Source organism: Callospermophilus lateralis, unplaced genomic scaffold, assembly GCF_048772815.1.
Source record: "Callospermophilus lateralis isolate mCalLat2 unplaced genomic scaffold, mCalLat2.hap1 Scaffold_148, whole genome shotgun sequence".
Lineage (NCBI taxonomy): Eukaryota > Metazoa > Chordata > Mammalia > Rodentia > Sciuridae > Callospermophilus > Callospermophilus lateralis.
The window spans coordinates 133,692-159,717 of NW_027512614.1; the positions used below are offsets into that span (position 1 = coordinate 133,692).

The 26,026-nt window shown below is 39.0% G+C and overlaps 1 pseudogene; it reads right to left on the reverse strand.

Moving 5' to 3' along the window:
- Positions 1–11,538: 11,538 nt before the first annotated feature.
- LOC143640256 (centrosomal protein of 290 kDa-like) lies at positions 11,539–26,026 on the reverse strand (annotated as a pseudogene).

Below are 26,026 nucleotides of genomic sequence, written 5' to 3' on the forward strand. Positions count from 1 at the left end.
CAGAGACTGAAACGCCAGGTCAGCAGAGGGATGCTTGTGGGCCCGAGATGCAAGGGACACACAACTGGAGGGACCGGCTAAGGACTCGGGCTGCAAGCGCAGCATGAAGTTCCAGGTCCCTGTGAGTGTGCCTGGCACCCATAATGCTTGCTCACATTAAGTGACGATTTTTCTAGGCCAAGCCTATGAAAAGTGGGAAAGGAGAAAACCCTCCCAAACTCTCCTGAAAAATAAGGAAACCCAACCGGCCTAAACTAGAGCATTATGAAACTGAAAATTTCCACCTAGCGAGGACCTGTTCCCCCAACACAAGCAGAGATCTAGAAACGGGTGCAGACACGGGAACATGGCCATGTTCTCCGACCTTTGGCTATGCAGCTCCGGCTGTGCATGCAGGACAGAGAGGGGACCCAGGTTCCCTCTCCAGGGGTCACCACTGTGGCTCTCAGCTTGGGCAACAGTGAGCTCAGGTGCCCTCAGGCCCAGCCTGGGTGTCCTGCCTGGGGATCTTCCAAAGGAATGGAGGGTGGGGGGACACTGTGAGCCTCCATGCACATCCACCTCCTCCACCAGGCACGACAGGTAAAGGGAAGAGCCAGGTCCCTGGGGAAGCTGACTGAGGTGCAAGCGCTGAGGACACACAGATTCTTCCAGTCAGCGGGTCGCCATTGCTCTGTTCATGATCCCAGTGTGGTTCAAACACACTGCTTCTCTCTCTCTCTCTCTCTCTCTCTCTCTCTCTCTCTCACTGGGGCTTGAACCCAGGGGTGCTCTACCACTGAGCAACATTGCCAGCTTTTTTTTTTTTGAAATAGGTCCCACTAATTTGCTGAGGCTGGCCTCAAACTTGTGATACTCCTGCCTTGGCCTCCCAGGTCACTGGCATTACAGGTATGCCACACCATGGCCCAGAGGCCTAAGGTACCATCACTCTGCAAGAAGCTACAGTGAGAAGGGTTCTTTAGGTTGCCCTTCCCAGACAGAGCCCTTGACTTCAGGAGCTTTTTTCACACCCAAGAAATCCCTGGGGACAGAGGCTCTTCATGGGGACCGACAGGCTACACCTCTGTTATTTCAAAAATAGGAGGTATGAAGGGCCTGGAGCTCAAAGACCTGACATTCCTGCTTTGGGCCTGGCTGGCCTGGACATCTATCCTTCTTTCTGCCAGAACAGGGCCACCGGCCTGCCTGCCTCTGAGCTGCCTTTGCCCCCGAGGCCTACACCCCTTCTTAGTCCACTGCTCTCTGCCATCGCAGTGGATGCGTGAGATGGAGTTGTGGCCAAGGTGCAGCTGGTGCAGGGCCGTGAGGCCAAAGAGGGAGCCGCTGTTCACTTCCACCAGGCTGTTGTGCTCGAGGTGTCTGCAATGACAGTGCCCGGAGTCAAAGGGGTCCGACCTTTACCCAATACCCGGAGTGTGCCTGGTCAACGCTCCGATCAGACACGGTGGTCACACTGAGGGTGTAAGAGCACATGGGAAGCATGGAGACCCCCTGGTGTGCATACACATGGCAGAGAGAAGACAGGCAGACCCCAGTGGAGGGTCTCCAGGCCAAGACATACTCAGAAAGTTTGGAAGGGCAGGGGATGTTAGCCATAAGTCACTTTCAGCTAAGTCAAAGTGAACCAGGCAGATGAGTGGGCAGAGGAGCTCTCAGCAAGGGCAAAGTCAGGAGAGGAACAGAGAGAGAAGGGGAAAAGGGAGGCAGCCCTTATCCTCATCCACCTGAAAAAATCCACTGTGCCAGGAGACATGGCATTAGCTCTGGGGTCCAATGACTGTATGATTTTTGTTTTTCTGGTACCCAGGATTGAACCCAGGAGTGCTTAACCACTGAGCCCCAGCCCCAGCCCTACTTATATTTTTTATTTAGAGACAGGGTCTCACTGAGCTGCTTAGGGCTTTGCTAAGTTGCTGAGGCTGGCTTTGAACTCACGATCCTCCTGCCTCAGCCTCCTGAGATGCTGGAATTACAGGTGTGTGCCACTACTCCCAGCTCCATGACTATAAGATTTAAATCTTGATTTTGCTATTTTGATGGCTTAATGAGTCTGAACACCTGCGAAATGGAAATATCCAGAAGAATCCACCTCATGGTGCTGTATGGAGAGGGAATAGAGAATGTACCTCGGGGTTGTGGGCAGTGTGAGGATCTGGCTCCCAACATGCTCATTAAGTATGCACCGTAGGTCCCTGACTTACAGTATTCCAACTTGTGATGTCCACACTCTATGAAGGTGTGAGACTAACACACATTCTGCAGAAACTCCGCTTTGAATTCCGAATCTAGATCTTTCCTAACTGGTACAATCCTTTCTCAATGCTGGGAGTGGCAGAGAGATGGCTCCCCCTCACCCCTGTAGTACCCAGAGGAAACAACTGACACTCTACCATGTGTTGTGCTACAAGCTAGGATGCCCTGGGGACTAGGAATTAAGTGTATTTTCAACTTATGACATCCTCAGCTCACAGTGGGCATCTCAGGATATGACCCCACTGAATGAAGAGCATTCATGTGCCATTTCCTCACTTCTCAGAATCCTCACCAATGACAGCTCTGCCTAGACACCTGGTTTCTCTCATGGAAGTTACCGATGCACATTTTGCTCTTTTTTTGGTACCCGGAATTGGACTCAGGGGTGCTTAACCACTGAGCCACACCCCCACCCTTTTTTATATTTGATTTAGAGACAAGGTCTCGCTGAGCTGCTTAGGATCTTGATAAGTTGCTGAGGCTGGCCTCAAACTTGCAATCCTCCTGCCTCAGCCTCCTCAGCCACTGGGATTACAGGCACACACCACCATGACCGGCCCTAATTTGTATAAATTCGTTCCACATAAAAATGAAATGGTAGAGCCTCACACTGTTTTCTTCTGAAAATTCTCTTAATCCTCAGACCATCATCAACTTAGAACTTCAGATTCTAAATGACAGACTTGAGGAAGGAAGAGTGTTCTGGAATATGCATGACAGAGCTCCAGCCCAGCTGAAGTGGCAAAGGAGAAGAAGCCACTAGCATCCTGGTCATGCAAAGCAGAGATGCTTCTGCACAGTACACTGTGGGTCCCTGAAGAGAAGAAGCCCACAGGGTCAGAGCCTCCCTGTGCACATTACACACACACACACACACACACACACACACACACACACACCCCTGCCGAGTTTCCCAGCCAGCGAGCCAGCGGGTATCTAATGCAAAAACATTTGCAGTCAGGGCATCTGATGGGATCTCCATATATGGGGCAAGCGCAGTGGGGGACCCCCCATGAAGCACACACATTCAGCTGCTGGCTCTAGTACTAGAGAGCCTCGGGAGACTGAAAGGACTCTGGGTGGCCTGGAGGGGCAGGGAAAGACACATGGAGCTAATGGGAAAGCCCTGGTTTCCCCCAACTATTTCTGGAGCATCTCGTGACCCAACCTCCTCAGCATCATGGAGACCTTCTCCGCAGACAGCCCAGGATCCACACCCCACTGAGCCTCAACAACTGTTCTCGTCAATTTAAACCAAATTTCCACTACTGGCTTGATTTCTTGACATTTATTCTTCCAATAATAAAAAGAAGTCAAAAATCAATCAATTAATCAATCAATCAAGAGCCAAGCATGGTAGCACAGGGTTATAATCCCAGTGGCGTGGGAGGATTGTGAGTTCAGAGCCAGCCTCAGCAACTCAGCAAGGCCCTAAGCAACTCAATGAGACTCTGTCTCTAAATAAAATACAAAATACAGCTGGGGAGGTAGCTCAGTGCTTGAGTGCCCCTGAGTTCAATCCCCGGTACCAAAAAAAAAAAAAAAAAGCGAGAGACCATCATAAATCAACCACCTCATAAGATTTAGGAGATAAAAATTGCCATCTCCTGCTTACCGCCTTTAGCCATGCTAACTTCCTGCCAAATTCAAGAAATGTCGAGGATGCCATCAAGCCTGAGGTACTTATTTTACGGGTACCTTTAAAAACAACACTAAAACCTCTGAGATAAATAAACAGAATGAATGCAGCCTAAGCACTAGCCACGCCAGCTAACCAGCAGGATTCCTCATGTCATCGAGGAGGACACTAGCATAAACCTGCACGTCCATACTCAGTGGACCTCATCCCTGCAAGATGAGGTGGCCCACCGGCCCCAGACCCAGCTCCAATCTGCTTTTACTAGGTGTTGTCATAGGGGCATTAATTACAGTTCATGCAGAACTTTACTGGGGGCAAGGTGGGGGGGGGAAGTAGGGGTTGCATTTGGTGCTAGGTCCTTGGGGAAGTTTGGCCCCCATAAAAATTGGGCTATAACCTTAATTAAAGTGCTGGTTTCTGTACTCACAGTTGTGTCAGCCTGGGTAACTTGAATGCTTTTATAGGAAGCTGGGTAATCCTGTTTTTGCTCAGGCAAAGAGTTAGCAACGACCGTGATAGGCCATCGAATGCTCCTGACTCCAGGGATCCAATGCGATTGCTGGCCAGGTTGCTGGAAGGAGTCAGGAGAGAAAATGTCACAGCTGTAGGAGGCCTTCCTCATTCTTTTACAGACACCAGACCCATCTGGATCCGAGCTGGGAAAACACGCTAAGACACACCCAGAGGGACAGGTTTCCTGAGGAGATGTCTGTTATCAGGAGGCTTCAGAGCCTGCCCTGACTCCCAGATGGGGAAGCACTGCAGGTGGCAAGACTGTCCAAGGTCAACCTCCACTCAGCCCAGAGCACACAGCACCTGTGGCTAGTGGGCCGAAGAGGGCGGGAGTGACCGTCAGACACCTCCACCCCCAGCCCTCCTGCAAACCTGCCAACCTCAGGCCACACCTGGACCGCCACCCAAGGCCCACAAGAAAAGCTCTACACAAAGCACAAAGTCAGCTCAGAGGCCAGGTCAGATTCCATTCCATGATTTGGGGAAACAGTCTTTAATCCTGAAGTGGGTCTCATTTTTGGACTTACATAATAAGTAGGTACAAGCCAATTCCTTTAAATGATTTTAAATACCCGAAAGAAACCCTCTAGAAAAATATGTGATAAGTGAAAATTACTTTCTATTTCACAGAAAGATTCTCCTCCATCTAAAATAATCCTGTGACCTTGTGGAAACAGTCCTGGATTAAACACTTAAAGCACAATTCTTTACCAAATTCACCAGTACATTACTGCTTTGAGAGCATTCAATTCAACATCTACTATGTTCTCTAGATGTATATTCATACACTGGTTTAAGCCATTTGCAGAAAATCAACATAAACCCTTAAGAACTGACATGCAACTTTAAGACATGTGAGTTTTAAATTGACAGATGTTTACATCTTTCATAATGGAAATTATCAGAATATACTCTGAAAGTTAAGTGATTCTTCCACAGAGCAAATTTAACTTGACCTCCTAAATGGTACAGATTTGACACACCATTTAGAAGGCTAAAAGAAATACTGATTTACTTCTTCTCTAAAGCAATACTGTTCAACAAAATTATAATGCAAGTTACACATGTAATTTTGAATTTTCTAATAACTATGCTAAAATGATAAAAATACAATTTTTAAAACATTTACTAAACATGTCAAATATCATTTCAATATGTAATAAATATCTTTAAAATATTTATTCTTTTACAAATTGTACTAAGTTTTCAAAATCCAGTATGCATTTTACACTTACAGCATATCACATTTTCAACTAACCACAACATCCTGGTCCATAGTCCAGAATGTGGCTAGTGGCTACACTATTGAGCAGTATACTTTTTAAGTAATATTTTGAGATCTGACATACCACTCTGTTTATAATTAGTTCACATTCATGTCTCCTTTTTAAACTGAAATGGCTGCGACTACAAATATAAGCAAAACTATTAATTCACTGGATAAATCAGGATCAGATCCCCCTTATCTGGGGATCTGGTTAACACACACAAGGTAGTAAATGGATTATTCCTTATTATGTCTCAGGTAGACTTCAGAGATGGTGCTGATCAACAAGAGCAAACACAATTTGTAGCCAAAACACAGGTTAAACACCAAAACATTTTTATATCAAATCATAACACTGCCTTAATTATAGCATCCCTTCCCCTCTCATTCTTGAGCACAAACTTCTATGCAATTTATTTATAATATTGCTCTCTAAATTTGATAAATTTTGTCAACCCTACAGTCACCATTCAAAAATAAACAGAAAACTATATAAGACACAAATGAAAAAAATCAACCAGCTACTTTTAATACAATTTGTCAACAATTTGTTAAAATCTGAGTTCCACTGACTTTGATTCTTCTCACAATTTCAATTAATTTACTGCTAAGAAATTTCCCAAGTCATTAGGATATTTGCTTAAAATGTAAACAATTCCAACAATGTGCTTTCTAGAAAATAACAACTACAACCATAGCTTAGCACATAAAATTTGTCCTTTAGGCAAGTTATTGAATAAATCCAACAGATACAACTATACTCCTGTTTTACATTTTGTAACACCATATTCAACAATTTCTAAATTTGGAAAATCAATTCAGATTGCACACAAGCACTAACTTTAAAACTTAAAACCTTACAGGTTTCTACAAAATACTTGTGAATAAATATATTCCACAGAAAAACAACAGAAAAATCAACACCACTCAAACAAATCTCAGCAAGAAGCACAAGATCACTATATTCATAAGTACAGAATATATGATACATGCTAAGAGTATTTTTCTCCTAATTTAATTTAATTCACCTAGGCAATTTTTGTTTAAAGCACTTGCAAAGCTTTAAGGAAGCAAACATAGCTAGCTAGCCTCTTCTGCTGCACATACATACAAGGATAATACATTCATCTCCTGATATTATTCCACCATTTAGAAATCAAAACAACAAAATTTGATTCTTACCTGAAGTTAGGAGAGGATTAAGGGTTATTTCAGCTAGATCCTTCTGAATTCTGTTAGTGAAATGGGAACAGACAAAAAGGATTTGAGACAGTCTACAGAATAACCAGAAAATCAGAATGCCCTCTACCATCATGCAGGTAAATGCAAGGCTGGTTTTGCCTTCAGTAATGCTAACATGGCTGCTTCCTCTTTGTTCTCAGAGGCATAACCCAAACTCCTTAACAGAAAATTGCAGCTTTTTTCTCACTTGCTACTGTAATTAGGTAAGTCACTTACACCTGATTTGAGAAAGTCCTCCACTACTACTAAACAAAAGGATATAAAATCTATTTTAAAACTCTTTTTACCAAAGAAATTCTCTTTTCAAGCTTATATGCAAATGAGAAAAAACGGAAGGAGAAAAAGCACTAGAATATTTTTGACAATGACTTCAATCCACTTTTATTGTGGTAAAAATTAGAAAGCTATTGCAAAAGCACATTAATAGTTTTATCAATATTTATCTGTTTAAAAAAAGTTTAAAATTTACAAATACCTTTACCAATGAAAAACTTCCAAGGACTATTTTAGCAATCTTACTTAACCATTTATTTTCTCTGATCTTAGGTTCAGCACGTAAATTTAAATTTCATACTCTTGGAGGAAAGAGGGCCTTGAGGTAAGGGGAAAAAGAGCATTTCTCTGATTTTCTTGAAATTTACAATGTTTTCAAAAGTTGTTTAATGTTCTCTCCACAAGATTACAACACACTGAGAAGAATTTTAAATTATTTCAAAGACTGCTGCTATTCAATATAATATTCTCAAGTTCATTAGTGTTTGATTAGTGGTGCAATGAAGGTGAAAATATATAGAAAAATAAGAACATGAATCACTATAAAATGCAATAATTGATCAGTTTTTGTATTCTTTCTTTTAGTTGTGATCAATGAAAAACAACAAAACATCAACATTAAGTAATGCTATAGGTGTATTTTATGTTTGATACAAGAGTTCTACTCAATACAACCACTATCACTGATGGAGTCCCAGTGATGGATTTTTTTGCCATCATAGAAAATAAAAGTCAGCAGGAAACAAATAATCTTTCACTTACAACCAACAAAATGTTTTTTCCTGCTGTTGATTTTCACTACTATGTCAAGAACATCCACGAGTTTTAAAGATGTGCAAAGTTTTAACAGCAAAGTGACACCTGAGATTGTTAATGGCTACTTTTCAGTTTTATTTGTTCTCACAAGAACAAGGAGGGATAACTATAACTACAAAAAAATTATACTTATTATGCAGGATTTAAAGACTTGTTTGTAAAACTAAGCAAATTTAAAATCTGCTTTCAAAAAATGCCAAGGCCTGACATTCAACATTTTTTAGCAAATATAAACTTTTTTGATCATTTCCTTTCATGAAAAGTGACACATTTCCTTTTATGAACCTGCCACCACAGATGCCTGGACTGACACCCAGGTGGACACGTGCTAATTTCACTCAAGAGTGTAACTCACAAAAGGAAACATCCCCAATGTACCATCTAATTCAGTTTCACACATTTTCCTTGCCAACTCCTTAAACTGTCAGGATGAGAATTCAGTCTCTAGGACTCTTACTGAAATTACCAAAGTACAGAATAAGTTTGCTTAGAAGCATAATTTTAGTGAGGACGTTTTCATGCTCCCTAAAGGATGACAATTCATTCAAGTATAAATAAAATTGGTCATGAAGTATTTCTGGAGTATTGTTCTTGATGTAAAAATAAAAGCATCCAATTGCTTGGAAGACAACCTGACAATGTTACCTTTTAGCACTAGTGGATAACTTAGCAGTGGTTTTGCTAGAGAGTGTGGTGCTCTTCTTCCGATGGGTGGCAGAAGGTTCTTTCTTCATGATCTTCAGGCTCTGGAACAGCAGGGTCTTGCTGGTCCAAATCTGAACTACCACTGCTGGTACTAGGGCTGTCATCATCATCGGACATTTGCTTATCACTGGACATCTTCATGAAGTTATCACTTGGAAAACTTTTTTAAAGAGAAAAGGGAAGAAATGTTAATCTAAGAAGTCAATCAACAGCTTTTCCTTATCTTAATATCATTCCCAAATTGTATCTTTATAAAAAGGCTTCAAAAGTGCTCGAATTTATGAAAATGTTACTGGGGATAGGATGAGTTTTACAATGCCAGCTCTCAGGGATTGTCCGAAATCACCCACTCACATTTTTTTCCATTCCTTGGATAATCTATCAATTGTCTACTTTCTCAGAAGGCATGAAAAAGATTTGCCGGGGAACTTAAGGCAAGGAGTATTAACAACATATGACACACTGTAAATAACAGATTCTTATGAAAAATGTTAAAAAGTCACTACAGGTCTAAATATTCACAGACTGACATGGGTCAGAGCTACCAAATTCCCTTTCCCAGAGGAAAACATTCCCTGTTAACTGCTCATATGCTTATTTAAGGTGAACGTAAAACCTATGCACTAAAACCTTTAAACACAATACTGGGAAATTTAAAACTCAACTAACAAGCCTCCCTAGCTTTTTCCAGGGCCAGCAGTGAAGATTCATCCAGCTGCCACCATGGGAAAAGCAGAATCCAAACTGCACTTTCTGCAAAGCTCCCCATGTCACCAAGGTTCCTTGCTCAATCTTTACATCACGGGGGACATTTTATCCAAAATTAACGAAAAGAAGGGTAAAAGCCCAAGGAAAAACAACAAAGCCCCAAAAACTACAACAAATGACTGCGCCCTCATAGGTGAGCTGCTGCTGCTGTCGCTGCTGCTGCTGCCGGTGTCCACGCAGCTCCGAGGCCCTTTGTGGGGAAGGCTGCCCACTGACAGAGGGCCCCCCAGCCGCCAAATAATAGGAGCAGCCAAAAGGCCCCGCAACTCGTGGACACCGGTGGCGGGGATGCCTGACTGGAACGTAGCTGCCCACACCCCAAGACCCCAGCTCCGCCGCCCTACCTTGCTGCCTGAGGGAAGCTGCTGCCGCCCCTACTGCCCCCGACACAGACCCCACCGCCTTACCTCGAAGCGGGAATGAAGCAGAGCCGGCACCGCCCCGGCTGAAGCCCTCGCGGAACCATCCCTGCTGCCCTACTTCCTGGCGGGAACAAAGCAGCCGCCACCGCTACCACAGCCCTAGCTTCCCCCAAAGCCGACCTCAGTACCGCTACCTGAGAAAGATGAACGCTACCTGAGAAAGAGGAACGAGGCGGAGGCAGGAACGAACCAGGCGGAGGCCGGAACGAGGCGGCCACCTGAGGAGAAGGAACGAGGCGGCGGCCAGAAGGAGGCGGCAGCCTGAACCAGGAAGGCGGCGGCGGCCGCGGCCGCCGGAGGAGGAGGAAGGCGGCGGCGGCCGGAAGGCGGCGGCGGCCGGAAGGCGGCGGCGGCCGGAAGGCGGCGGCGGCCGGAAGGCGGCGGCCACTTGAGGAGGAGGAACCGGCGGCGGCCGGACCCCGGCGGCGGCCGGACCCCGGCGGCGGCCACCTGAGGAGGAGGAGGAAGGCGGCGGCGGCCGCGGCCGCCGGAGGAGGAGGAAGGCGGCGGCGGCCGCGGCCGCCGGAGGAGGAGGAAGGCGGCGGCGGCCGCGGCCGCCGGAGGAGGAGGAAGGCGGCGGCGGCCGCGGCCGCCGGAGGAGGAGGAAGGCGGCGGCGGCCGGAAGGCGGCGGCGGCCGGAAGGCGGCGGCGGCCGGAAGGCGGCGGCGGCCGGAAGGAGGCGGCGGCCGGAAGGAGGCGGCGGCCGGAAGGAGGCGGCGGCCGGAAGGAGGAGGCGGCCACTTGAGGAGGAGGAACCGGCGGCGGCCGGACCCCGGCGGCGGCCGGACCCCGGCGGCGGCCGGACCCCGGCGGCGGCCGGACCCCGGCGGCGGCCGGACCCCGGCGGCGGCCGGACCCCGGCGGCGGCCGGACCCCGGCGGCGGCCGGACCCCGGCGGCGGCCGGACCCCGGCGGCGGCCGGACCCCGGCGGCGGCCGGACCCCGGCGGCGGCCGGACCCCGGCGGCGGCCGGACCCCGGCGGCGGCCGGACCCCGGCGGCGGCCACCTGAGGAGGAGGAGGAACGAAGCGGCGGCAGGAACGAGGAAGGCGGCCGCCGGAGGAGGAGGAAGGAGGCGGCGGCCGCGGCCGCCGGAGGAGGAGGAAGGAGGCGGCGGCCGCGGCCGCCGGAGGAGGAGGAAGGAGGCGGCGGCCGCGGCCGCCGGAGGAGGAGGAAGGAGGCGGCGGCCGCGGCCGCCGGAGGAGGAGGAAGGAGGCGGCGGCCGCGGCCGCCGGAGGAGGAGGAAGGAGGCGGCGGCCGGAAGGAGGCGGCGGCCGGAAGGAGGCGGCGGCCGGAAGGAGGCGGCGGCCGGAAGGAGGCGGCGGCCGGAAGGAGGCGGCGGCCGGAAGGAGGCGGCGGCCGGAAGGAGGCGGCGGCCGGAAGGAGGCGGCGGCCGGAAGGAGGCGGCGGCCGGAAGGAGGCGGCGGCCGGAAGGAGGCGGCGGCCGGAAGGAGGCGGCGGCCGGAAGGAGGCGGCGGCCGGAAGGAGGCGGCGGCCGGAAGGAGGCGGCGGCCACCTGAGGAGGAGGAACGAAGCGGCGGCAGGAACGAGGAAGGCGGCCGCCGGAGGAGGAGGAACGAGGTGGCAGCCGCAGCCGGAGGAGGACGAACGAGGCGGCGGCCGGAACCAGGCGGCGCCTACCTGAGAAGGAGGAGGAACGAGGCGGCGGCAGGAACCAGAACCAGGCGGCGGCCACCTGAGGAGGAGGAGGAACGAGGCGGCGGCAGAAACCAACCAGGCGGCGGCAGGAACGAGGCGACTGTCTGAGGAGGAAGAACGCGGCAGCGGTGGCAGGAAGGCGGCGGCCTCCTGAGGAGGAGGAACCAGGCGGCGGCCGGAACCAAGCGGCGGCCACCTGAGGAGGAGGAACCAGGCGGCCACCTGAGGAGGAGGAGGAACGAGGTGGCGCCAGGAACCAACCAGGCGGACTTTGCCGGCGCCGACCCCCGCGCCCCCGTTGCCTTATCTCCTGGCAAGAAGGAAGCAGCCGCTTCCACCACCCACAGGAGCCCAGACCCGCTGCCTACCTCGAGGTGGAACGAAGCTGCTGCTGCCGCTGCCGCCCTTGCAGATTCCAGCCTCCTGCCTGACCTCGCCGGGTGAGTAGTTTTGCTTGTGTATAACTACCCCACAATAGACTTTTGTCATTTAAGAGGGCTGCAGGAAATCTTTGCCTGTTATATTTAGGAATACAATGACAAGGAAAGTGTTACTTAGAATTTTTATTTTATGTTTATGAAAGTGTGCTTTTTTTCCATGCAAGTTTTTATTAAAATTTTATTAAAACATTTTTATTAAAAATAAAATCTTTAGGTAGCTCATTAAAGTTATTACCACACTTTGAGTTCATTTCACATTGTAATAGGGTATATCAGGACTAAAATATTATATAATAAATCTTAATAACAGAGTAGTAAGATGTTTTTTAAACGTTTTGAATAGTTTCTCTTTAATTCCTGACTAAAACAATGGCTATATTATCTACATCAACATAGAAAAATAAAAAAAAAAAATGATTCTAACTTTAACCCTTACTCTAATTTTTTTCTTGAGCTGAAACAAGAAATTACAAGACTTTCTCATACACCTAGTAGTGGAAGTCACTAAATTAGACACAGGTGATAAAATAAACAAACGTTCACACTTTTAACTTTGATAAAAGGGATTAACAAATGAAAATCTGAGAAGGTTTCACCTGTTGTAGAGCCATAATATTACTTTTATCAGCATCAAGCTGGGCATTTTTAAGTTTTTCCTTCAGATTATGTAACATTTGCTGATATTCAATTATTTCATCATCTTTAGAAGACAATATTAACTAGAAATAAACAAAATATCTGTGACACAAAAGACAAACTATTCCTCACTTACGGTTAACACCATTAGCACATTTAAAAAAACATAGGAAATACAAATCTTTGAACAAGAAAGTATGACCTTAATTCTCTTTAATGTGAAGTTGAAATAAAAAAGATTTAAAAATGCACACTGTAATTTTTACATTTTCAGAATTCAAATTTTAAAAACTCAACTCATAATTCCTTCCTAAATCAGAACTTATATGTTCTTCCACATTATTACATAAGTTTTATACAACTTATCTATGAAATTAGCATTAAAATGCCACTGAGAAGAATAAAGTATCATAAAAGTGGTTTTTTTTCTTAGAGGGATTGAATATCATAAAAATGTTTATGCTAAATCAATCTATACCTTTTATACATACCCAATAAAAAAGTAAGATTTTTTAAAAGAACTGAACAAGCTACTTCTAAATTTCTTGTAAAAGTTGCTCATAAAAGTCTAAAAACAAAAAAACAATGAGAACAGCATTTACTTATACATGAAATAATTAAACAATAATTTTAGATAACAGGTGAAATTAATTTCATAAAAGAGAGTCCAAACAAATCTAAAAGTCAACAGGAGTTTTTGTATGGTAAAAAATGGAACTATATTTCAGTATGAAATGAAATATTCAAAAAATGATGTTTCAGTAATAGGTCTGTGGAATCCATATTACAATCTTTATACCAAAATGAATTATATATGCTTCAAAGACTTAAATTCGAACAAGGAAACCAAAAGACACTAGGAAAAAAAAAAGAAAAGAAATTCAAAAACAAGTACTTAGAAGCCTTTCTAATTATGACACAAAGGTCAAAAACCATTAGAAAAATCATAAATTTAACTAATTAATATTCAAAGAAATACCATTTCATTGAATAATTGTCACCACCTCAATAACATACTTGAGTAGTCTGTATATTCTAATCTTGCACCAAAGAAAGTTTAGTAATAAATTATTTCTAAGTAATACCAGCACATTTTTTGAAAGAAGCTTCACATATTGTTGCATCCCATTTTTTTTTTTTACAAAAATAATTTGGCATTAAGTCTGTGAAAATATGCAGCAAAATATTGTACTTCATATTTAAAAAAATACTTAAGCCAATACATAAGCAACAAACTGGAGAAATATACCAGCAACAAATATCACAATTACATATGGCAATTTATTTTACCAACCATACATGTATATTTAAAAAATAAAATACATACAAGGATATTTATTAAAACACTGTTATTAACAGTAAAAATTGGAAACCACTTAAATGTTACACACAAAGGAATCAATTATAAATACACATATGACAAAGAAAATTTAAACAGCCATTAAAAACAACAAAGCAATACTATATATACTGAGATAAAATAATTATTTAAAGATGTAAGTCAAAAAATTATGTTACACATATTATCATATGATTTCCCCACCAAAAAATTTAATTTCGTAAAAAAACAAACTAGTTTTTCCAAGAATTGGTCAATTATAGCTCACAGATAAAATCTGATATGCCACTTGTTTTTGTAAAAAAGGTTTCACTGGAAAACAGTCTTATTCATTGATTTGTGTATTGTCTATGGTGGTTTTCACATGTTAACAGCAGTGTTCAGTTACAAACAGACTAGATGGACTTAAATATTTACTCTCTAGACCCTTACATAAAATTTAGTGACCCCTAATTGTTTTTTCAGGCCTCACTTCCATTGCCACTGTTTTCATTTAAAATACTTAATTATATGAGTTTCCTAGATGATAACCAATTCCCATTGCCAACAACATTTACATGATCCCTATTAAAAGCAATGACTCAAGAAGAGAGTTTTTAAAATAAGAATTACTCATTCAGCCATCTCATGTTTTTCAAATATATAACTATCAAAAATCCAGCTTCTGACATGGAAAGGCTGCGGAATTGGTTGAGATTGGAGGGTGGTAAGGAGAAAGAGGTGAATTTTGAAAAGGCTTCCCAAGTGATTCTGATAGATCTCTTCTCCTACTCTTAATCCCACTGATTAACCCTGACTTGAAAGCACTCACTCAATAACAAATGAGCAAAGACTACAAAGCTTTTCTGAGACTTATAACACCATCAATTAAAAAATAAATAAGTAAAAAACTTGAAAATTTTATTAACTTATAAGTCCTTTATACAAAAATAAAACTTAAATTTAAAACCTAAAATAGAAAATGAAAATGCTATTATATAAGTTGAGAAAAGCACCTTCCATTCTTCTACTTTTGCATTGACAGCTACCATGATTGGATCATCTTCTTCATTTTTTTGCTTTCAGAAGATCTGTAAGTTCCTTCACCTAAAAGGTAATAATTATTTCAAGAAATGGTACTAATTGTTGTAACATAAATATATTTATTACATATGAATATTTATATATACTCAGATGTACCACATTACATAATCTATTACTAGAGTAGCCCGTAACATATGATGGTTTCTGTATCTTTATACAGGTTGAGCAATACTAATCCAAAATTCTGAAATTTAAAAGGCTCCAAAATTATACACTTTTTGGCAATGATGGAATGCCACAACTGGAAAATTCATGCTGAACCTCATGTGATATATGTCGATTGAAAGGCAAGTACACTAAAAATATTGCCTAACATTTTTGGGGTATGAAACATAAATAAACTTAATATTTATATGTGGATCTTGTCTCCAAGGTTTCTCTTTACACATATACATATATTTCAAAATCTGAAAAAATTCAAAATCTGAAACACTTCTGTTAACAACCATTTCAGATAAGGAATACTCAACCTATAGTTGCACAATTTTCTTTAATTACTAGAGAATTGTATTTTTTAAACATTATTCTACTTTTTTTAATAAGTTTATGCCCATATAAATAGTAAACAATGTATTGATTTCTAATACATTTATATATATTTATATTATATTCATTTTAAGATCTAAAGCTAAATGATATGACTTTCAAAAGTATCAAGGGAAAATTACCTATTAAGGTCTAAAATGCATAAACAGGACTTCCATCTATATGTTTATTAAAATGTCACTTACATATTCCTAGATGGCAAGAATTACAAGATGTTTGTGAGGGAAATTCAAAACACATATGGACAAGAATATCATGAGGACAACATATTACAATATTAAGAAGAGAGACAAAATTCACATCCTAGAAAGTTAAAGTGCTTCCAATAAACAGTAATGAAACAACATGAAGTTTTAAATAAACTATCTTGACAATAATTCTTACTTGAAGTCTATAATGATCATTTTCTTTTTTTAACTGGTCCATTATATTATCAGTCTGATGAACAATAGCTTTCATTCTGTTATATTCATCGGTCATCTTTTCCATTTCCTGTACAGACTCTTCTAGGTTTTTTCTCATTTCTTGATTCTGAACTTCAATTTTCTCATTAGCTTCTGTTAAAGTCTAAAAAAGTTTATGATTTTATTATGAGTTTATGATTATGATTTTATTTTTATTTTTTGGCAGTACTGGGGATCGAACCTAGGATCTTGCACATGCTGAGTAAGTGCTCTACCACTGAGCTAAACCCCCTGCCCTAAGAGACACTATAATTTTCAAAAAAGTTTTAAATAAAGTCAAACTTAATCTAAGTTAAAATTAAATGGAGACATTAATAACGCACTGCACAAAAGAAAATTCTTTATGTACCTTTAGGATAAATTGACATTAATCAATTAAATTACATTAAACATCAAGAATATTGTACACAGGATTTCAATTGTTCCCAAAATAGAAGATAGGCTTATACAAAAAGAATGAATGAAGAATTGGAACTTCAAAGATGCAATTTATTTCATGATTTATAAGTACATGATGGCCAATTTATAATGAAGAATTACATGGAGGGCTAAATACTAGATTTCATTATAGTGAAACTAAAGTTTATAAGAATAATTGCTTTAAATTGACTTTATTCATTTTACCTGAATTTCATCCAGATATTGGACAAGTTCATAGTTCTTTTTAGACAACTGTGATCGATAGTCACTGTCTTCTCCTCTTCTTGATAAAAGTGATTCTTTTTGTGAATCTATTTGTTTCTGGTAGTCAATAATATCCTGACGAAGCTGTTCATTCTGAAGGTAGATCAAAAACAACAGTCCTTTAAGAAATTATCCGAAACAACAAAACTATATCCTCTAAATATTGCTCTCAGAACATATCTTTAAATTTCCAAGGTTTTACCACCCTTAAAGCCTCACCTTTTTCTTTAGACGTTTGTTCTCCAGAAAAGGACAGAAAAAAGGTAATTAGGAATGAGAAAGGCAATATATAATTAAAAATAATAGACAGAAATTAAAGAAAGCAAAAATAAAGAAACTTTAGGAGATTTGAGTACATTATTTTGGATAATCAAAGAAAGTAAGAATATTAACTATCAAATGAAATGAAATATTTTGATTATGCTACTACATTAAGAATAAGCAATATACAAACATTATTTGGCTCCGAAGAACCAAATAATAATTAGAATTTACAAAACTTTGTGAGAACAAAAATTATTAAAAAATGCTGAATAAAATAAGAGCAATAAGAACAGAAATCCACTCCTATATTCAATTAGCAAATTAGCAAAGAATGGATTATTGAATAGAAAGCAGGATTTTCAACACAGATCTAAGAGATGAAAGACCTGACATTTTGATTTATCTTCTAGTTCCTTGACACAAAATGGTATCATAAGATCAACCAATTTAAAAGCATAAGTTACTTGGAAGATTCCATTTCTGTTTACAATATAAATTTATGTAAACTTTTTTTTAACAAGTATCTTTATTGAACCATCACAACTAAAATTTTTTACCAACCTCTCTTCTTAATTTGCTGTTTTCATTTTCTGCCTCCTCATTTCGAAGAGCCAACTAAAATGGTAAAAAAAAATAAATATGATAAAATTCAACAGCAATTTAATACAAAAACAAGTTTTTTTGGTTTGTCAATCTAAATTCTAAATCCTTTCAAATAAAGTAAAAAAAACAATTAACTATAAGGACTTCAAATCAACCTAACACAAATAAGACAAAAATCTATTCAAACTAAGGATTAGAAAGGACAAGGAAGACTCAGGTTAAAAGATTTTTAAAAAACCCATGCAAACTTAAAAACTAACCAGAACAAACAAAAAAATATAAATTAGTAAATAAATTAAAAATTTTAAACAATTATTCTCCTTTTTTCTTCCCCATTCCCAAAAAATCTCTAATAAAATTAGTAGTTTTCTGCCAAAGATCATTATATTTTACTATTCTTCATGTCATTCATAGCTAGAAAACTCTTTGCTTCTAATTACTTAGAAATATATGTCAATGCATTAATAGTTAAATGAAGCAACCTGATATTAGACTGGCCTAGGCTAATATCTCTTGCCCATAGATTTCCAATAAAATGTACACAAGGCATTTAACCTCTTAAAATCAGTTTTTTTCATTTCATATGCTGACATAAAACTAAATAAGATAAAGTCCCTTAATATAATACTCAGTAAATAGAATTTTAAAATAATATGTATATATCTATAGAGTTTTCTTCTTCACATCCAAATGATTTTACTTTTGACTGTTTTGTTTTCTCAAATAAGCAAATATTATTATAATTGCCATGATAATTTTTATCACCTACTCTTCAATAAACAATCTGATACTTTACTTTTCTATTTTCTCCTTCTTGAGAAGACAGAATGATAACGTTGTACAACCACATTTGAAAATCTACAATAAATAATCAAATGCAGTGTGTGAAACTTAATGGAACCTTGGATACTGACAGGTAGGCGGGGGTGCTATGAGAGAGATATTATTGGTCAAAAGAGGAAATTTGATTATGTACTAAATTATAATACAGAATCAATATTAAATTTCCCAAGTATGATAATTATACTGTGGTTATGCAGAATATCCTTTTTAACAGAGACATGCTGAAATGTTTTAAGTGTGAAGTTTCTACAATTAACTCTCATATAGCTCAGTAGAAAAAAAGGCAGTGAAAGAGAAGTATTTCTGTGTGTATAAAGACAATGAAAGAAAGATAAAGCTAATGTTCAGAGTTATCAACTGGTGAATCTATATGTGGGGACTATGGATGTTTATTGTTTTTCTTACAATCTTCATGAAGGTCTGACATTTTTCAAAATAAAAAATTTAAAGAAAGTTCATAATAAAATGCAAAGTACAATTCAGATCTTAGAAGTTTGCCTGTTATTATTATCCTTTTATTTTCATCTGAAAATTAAGAAATAAACTATTGTATTCTGAATTGGAAAATTTTAACAAGAGAGAAGTCAAGAACTTAATAATAAAGTATTAATGTTACTGATGTTTTTTCCCCCTCAGCCTCTCAAATGTCACACTCTTAATGGGATTTCCTTCAAAGTATCTATTCCTCTTTCATTGCTTTATTAGGCATTTCTGAAATCCATTCTATAATCACTTTTCTGGCTTTGTTAGTATCTGTACTGATGAAAATAAATCCTCATCATCTGCCAAATGTCTTTCATGAATTCCAGATCCACAAGTATCCTTTTTGAATATGAACTCAAACTTAATACATATAAAACTAAAATAATAATCTTGGCCAGGCAAGTGATGTACACTTGGAATCCCACAGAGGGATTACTTGAGAGGCTGAGGCAAGAGAATCAAATGTTACAGGTCAGCCTCAGTGACTTAGTGAGATACTGTCTGAAAACAAAAAAATAAAAAGGGTTTGGGATGTAGTTCATTGGAAAAGTATCCCTAGGGTCAATCTCCAGTAGAAAAAAAATCTCTAAACTCCTTTTGTGTCTCTTCTTAGTAAAAGGAACTATCTACCTACCTATCCAGTAGCCTAACACATAAAAACAGGCAGACTGTCCCATTTATCTGTCTTCTCCCACCATCATTCACCATGTGCAAATACATCTACTTCTCTCAAATATGTCTATGCATCTTAATCCCATCAGCCATTACCTTAATTAAGCCATAATTAGCATCTGCCTGAATTAACACAAATGTCTCCTTACTAGTTTTGGTAGTCTTCAATTTACTCTCCACAAAGCAGAGTAAACTTTAAAAATATAGACCTGATCTTGATATCGTGTTCAAAAATTTTCCTTCGAGTACTTTTAGAAAAGATAAACAAATTCCTTAGGAACTGGCCCTTACTTCTTCAGAGGACTCTTGAGTATTAAAATTAGGAAGGTCGGAAAATACAGTGGACAAAAGCACAGACACTTGAGTAGGACTGTCTAGATTCAAATCCTGGCTTTATCATTTATTGGCTCTGTAACCATGGGCAATTACTTAACCTTTATGTATCTCTTAATTTCTTTATTGGTAACGTGGTAGAAATGACATCATACGAGATAAATTTTCAAATGAAGAATAATGAATTAATGAATAATGCATAATATATATGAATTAACATAATAATTCATAATTAATGAATTGATGTATATAAAGTACATGGCACTGTTTTATCTATATTCAAGCAAAAATGAACAATAGTAGTTCCAGAACATACTACATACCTTATATCTAGATCTCAAAAAATGCTGTATTTTCTACCCCAGAATGCTTATTCCTGTTGCTACATTAATTCCTACTTCAGGTCTCATATCACTTCCCAAATCTCAACACTGAGTGACAAATCCCTCCAGAGAGTATCCCAGAGTATTTTTTTTAACTTTATATATTTCCCTATGGTATTTTTATTATTGATTGTGAAAATCTTTGAGAGTTAGATAATAGAAACTCACTGGACTCGAGTAATTAGCAGTCTTTGCTATGCTGTAAATACTTAATAAAACTGAATGAATGGTTAAGGGCAAAGTAGAAACTGCCAAAGAAACCCAGTGCCTATTAATTTTTCACACAAAACTTCAAGATCAAAGCATCCATTTCATAAATATAATTCTAATGTCCTCAGAAATATGTGCCTCCAAATATAAAGAATTAATCCTCAAAGTCACTAAAGTGCCTGGTGTGTATGTGTATGTATACATATACACACACTTTTTTTTTTTCTTTTGGTACTGGGGATTTAATCCAGGAGCACTTGACCACTGGGCTACATGACCAGACCTATTTATTTGTTTGTTTGTTTATTTATTTTTGAGCCAGTGTCTTGTTAAGTTGCTGAGGCTGGCCTCAAATTTACAGTTATCTTGCCTCGGCTTCTGAAGGCTCTTGGATAACAGGGATGTATTACTGCACCCAGCTTCCATTACATGTTAAAGATACAATGACAAAATGAATAATGATATAAAACCTTAGAGACAATATTATCAATATTTTTAAAAAGCAAAACCAGATGTTCTACAGACATCTTAACTTGAACAGTTAAGATTCATTGAAAAAAACATGCCTTACTTGTTCATTAACTTTCTTCTCTTTTTCCAATTCCTTTTCCATGTCCTCCAATTCCCTATCTTTTTGTTCCAATTGTTTTTCAAGTTGCCGAATTTCATCACGTAAAAATCGAGTGTCCCGTCTACCTGCAGACTGCTGAGCCATCTTAAAGTAATAAACCAAATGCTTAAATTAATTGCATTATATTTGGGTGTTCAAGTCCATCAACAAGGAAATAATTATCCTGATTTACAATTTCCATTATGCTTTAGTACCATACATTTAGAATAACATTACTTAAAGAATAATTTTTTATTGTATTTTTAAAAATTTTTTATTCTAATTTGTTATATATATGAGAGCAGAATGCATTGCAATTCATATTATATATATAGAGCACAATTTTTCATATCTCTGGTTGTATACAAAGTATATTCATACCATTCATGTCTTCATGCATGTACTTAGGGTAATGATATCCATCTCATGCCACCATCTCTTTTACCCCAATTCCCCCTCCTACCTCTTTGCCCTATCTAGAGTTCTTCTAATACTCTCATGCTCTTGCTCCCAACCCCATTGTAAATCAGCCTCCTTATATCAGAGAAAACATTTGGCATTTGTTTTTTTGGGGATTAGCTTACTTCACTTAGCATTATATTCTCCAACTCCATCCATTTACCTGAAAATGCCAGGATTTTATTCTCTTTTATTGCTGAGTAATATACCATTGTGTATATGTACCACATTTTCTTTATCCATTCATCTACTGAAGGGCATCTAGGTTGGTTCCACAGTTTAGTTATTGTGAATTATGCTGCTATAAACATTGATGTGGCTGTGTCCCTACAGTATGCTGTTTTTAAGTCCTTTGGGTATAGACTGAGGAGTGGGATAGCTGAGTCAAATGGCGGTTCCATTCCCAGCTTTCCAAGGAATCTCCATACTGCTTTCCATATTGGTTTTACCAATTTGCACTCCCACCAGCAATGTATGAGTGTGCCTTTTCCCCTTCATCCTCGCCAACACTTATTGTTGTTTAACTTCATAATAGCTGCCATTCTGACAGGAGTAAGATGAAATCTTAAGAGTAGTTTTGATTTGCATTTCTCTAATTGTTGGAGATATTGAACATTTTTTCATATATTTTTGATTGATTGTATATCTCCTTCTGAGAGGTGTCTGTTCAGTTCCTTAGCCCACTTACTGATTGGGCTATTTGGGTTTTTTTGGTGTTAGCTTTTTGAGTTCTTTATATTCCCTAGAGATTAGTGCACTATCTGATATGTGAATGGTAAAAATTTGCTCCCAAGATGTAGGCTCTTTATTCACCTCACTGACTGTTTCTTTTGCTGAAAAAAAGTTTTTTATTCTGAATCCATCCCATTAATTCTTTTTTTTAATCCCATTTATTCTTAATTTTAATTCTTGCTCTACAGGAGTCTTATTAAGAAAGTTGGGGCCTAATCCAACATGATGGCGATATGGGTCTACTTTTTTTTCTAATAGGCGCAGTGTCTCTTATTTAATTCCTAGGTCTTGAGGACCATTTTTTAAAGTCACTAACTTATTTACTCTGTGGTTCATGGGCAGACAACACTTTAAGCACATCCTGAACCACTAAGCCACTGAGAAAGGACTCTTAATTTAATTACTTAGAGTCTGTTACAGCTACTAAAGCACAGGCACCAGACTAAACTACAAAGGCATAGAATGTAGGCAATGAATTATCAAGACATCTTCTAAGCCTTAGAGGTCTGAAACCAGGCTCCGATCCTCCTGCACATCTTAGTGCTCCTGACTTGCCCCCTCTCTCATACCTGGAGTATTTAGATCAGAACTGTTATCTGCACTGTCTAGTTCAGCAGTCTCTACCTACATTTGGCTAGTGAGCATTTGAAATTCAGCTGTGCACAACTAAAGAAATGAATTTTTAATTTTAAGTTTAACAAACATAAATGTAAATACATACAAGTGCTATATCCTAACGTACTGGACAACCAGATTTAGGTTAGCTTTAAAAACCTGCAGTAAACCAAATCTAGTTTGACTGATATTTCTATTAATTTTAGGTCTTGGCCCAAAACATCAAAATCACTGGTTATCTAGCCTGTCCCATTTTTGCATCTTCAACATACACTTTTGCCATCTCTCTCCCATCACCAAATTTTCTTTCTTCCTCTCCCTCAAAAAGTTTTCCACTAAGGTTTCACTCAAGAAAAATTAATATTTTACATCTTCTGTTTCTTTACAGAATCCTCTTTTCCACCTTTTTATCTTCTGTGATTTGCTTCTCTTAGGATATTAATTTCGTTGGAACTCTTCTCACAGGAAGTTGCTCTTTCTTTCAAGAACAGATGTTGGTATTTTCCTAAATTTATTCTATCCTGCAACTAATTTCCATGTTATCATCCCTAACATTCCTCCACCATCCTGTAAAAACTCCAGCTGCTTTAGATGTCACAAGATACTATTCCATCTCTACATACTCACAATAGCAGCAAACCATCAAGTTCCCAGTTGATCCTTAAAATTCACTGGAATTTTATGTATGAGTTAACTCATACTCTCCCATCAAAAGCTGACCTAAGCAATTTACATATTCACATAACTTCGACCAGTCTTTTCTTTTTTTTAAACTTGTTTCTTGAATTCAGTCTGCCATACCTACAACAAATCCTTGTCTAAGCAGGAACATTTTCTCAATTATCCCCAACAGACCTGTCCTTTGACCTCAAAGGACTCTATACTATAATCCCTTGAATTTACTTCCCCTTTCCTATCTCTTGTCTTCTCATCTACAATCTCATCTACAATCTCTCAACTTCTAAATAAACCTACAAACATAAGACCTTCTGTGTACATTCACTCTTCCTTCCCTCCTAATACAAAGGAAGAGGGTCTTCCTCCTTTCCAAGTCAGTCCTTTGTACCTTCTCAGAAACCTTAACATATTTAGTTCTTCAACAATATGTTCATATTTTAGCACTTAGCTTTGTCAAAAGTGACTTCTACCATATCCTTTTGTCACTGTTCCTCAAACCTTCACATCCTCCCCTTTATTTCAATTACTAGTAATCTTCTGGAGTATTCTATAAACTAGAAGCTCCATCTAGCTCTTAAGTATATTTATATTATCATAATTGGGTATTTAATTCACAACACATAAGTATTTATTACACTGAACAAACAACTGAGTACAATGTCAACTTCTTGATTTTTCTTAAGAAATAATAATCAAAAAATATTGAAATAATACAGTTAATGACAACTACTCCTTAGGAAATAAAAAAGGACTTACCTCCAGTTCATTTTCCAGTTTCATTACTTTCGTTTTTAATTGATTTTCTATTAAAAAAAAAAGGCAAATGGTTCAACTGGTTAGATTTACCTCAAAACAAATTTTGAAATGCATTTCAATAAAACAATAAGATTATTTAAAAATATTACATTATAACAAGATTATGTAAAAGTAACCATTATATACCATATCCACAAAATAGATCTAGAAATGTCTTCAAAACAAATTTAATTTATTTATTTCCTAGAATATATTAAATTTGATTTTCTACTATTCAACAAATAAATAGAATGGTTAACACAATAAAGTTTTTCTCAAGACACTTACCAAATTTTGCTTGTTCTTCTCCAGCTTTTTCAACTTCTTCCAAAGCTAACTCTACTTCTTGAGCTTTCATCTAAATATTAAAAAAAATAAAGTTACTTGAATATACTTTTATACTAAAATGTGTTAAAAATAAAAATTGTTTTATTTGCTGTTCTAATCCTTAGTGCCTGCAATGGCTGGCACATGGGAACAGTCAATAAATGTTATTTGAATGAATAAATGAATGATTTTCTATCCTAAGGTTATAATGCATAGAGCTGCAACAGTTTGAAGCGTTTTTGATTCTTCTTTTAACCTCAACTCTTAAATGCAAGATTGAAACTTCTTCCTTTGAGATATCTTCACAAATATTTTGTCTATTCAATTGTTTCTATTCTAGTTCACAAATTTATGTCTGAACTCCTTCAAGATGTTATAGCTGTTCAGTTCCAATTCCCTTCATTTTCTCCTATATAACAGCCAATTTTTTCTTTTCTAAGGCATATTTTTGTATCTTGTCAATTATGATTTAAAAGCCTTCCTTGCCAGTAGCATACAGTACACCTTTAAGACCCTTAATAACCTATCGCAACCTGTCCATACAACATCTGCTTTCTCTACAACCTGCTACAAACTTCCTGCACTTGTTTCCTCAAATAAAAACATATTTCCTATTCTAATATTTACTTATAACCTCCAGCTTTAGAATCCTCTTAGCATCTCACCACTGCCTTTCACTTATCTAAAACTACTCCTCAGTCTTCATCATTTTACCAAATCTTCTGATACAATTTAAATCACCATTCCTTCCAACAAATCCCTACAACACTCAATGTCTGCATTTCTCATTTGGACTTCAAGATGTATGTTCTTATGTTATTTTTAAACATTCCTATTCCATTTCCCTAACACATTCTTTTAGGAAATTTAGAGTAAAAAATTCTCTTTTATATAAAATTTTCAATTCACATTTGTTAACTTATTTTTGAGTGTTGCTCTAGACATTACTAAGTAATTTCATAGAGATTACCTTATGTAATAACAGACACTGAAATCTAAGAGTCAAAGTTACTATTAAAATATACTGCATACAAACCTTCATTAATGACTGAGTAATTCTGAAAAGATGGATCACATTTTCTTGATTTTCATTTTTTAGGTCACTTACTTCCACCTAAGCAAACAGAAAAGCAACTATTTTATAACCTTTAAGCAAAATATAAGAACTCTTCCAATTTTAGCATTCAATGATTTCAGAGGCAACTTAAATTTATCACAATTGTCTCTGTATCATTTATTTATTAACCACCTTGGATAAGGAAATCAA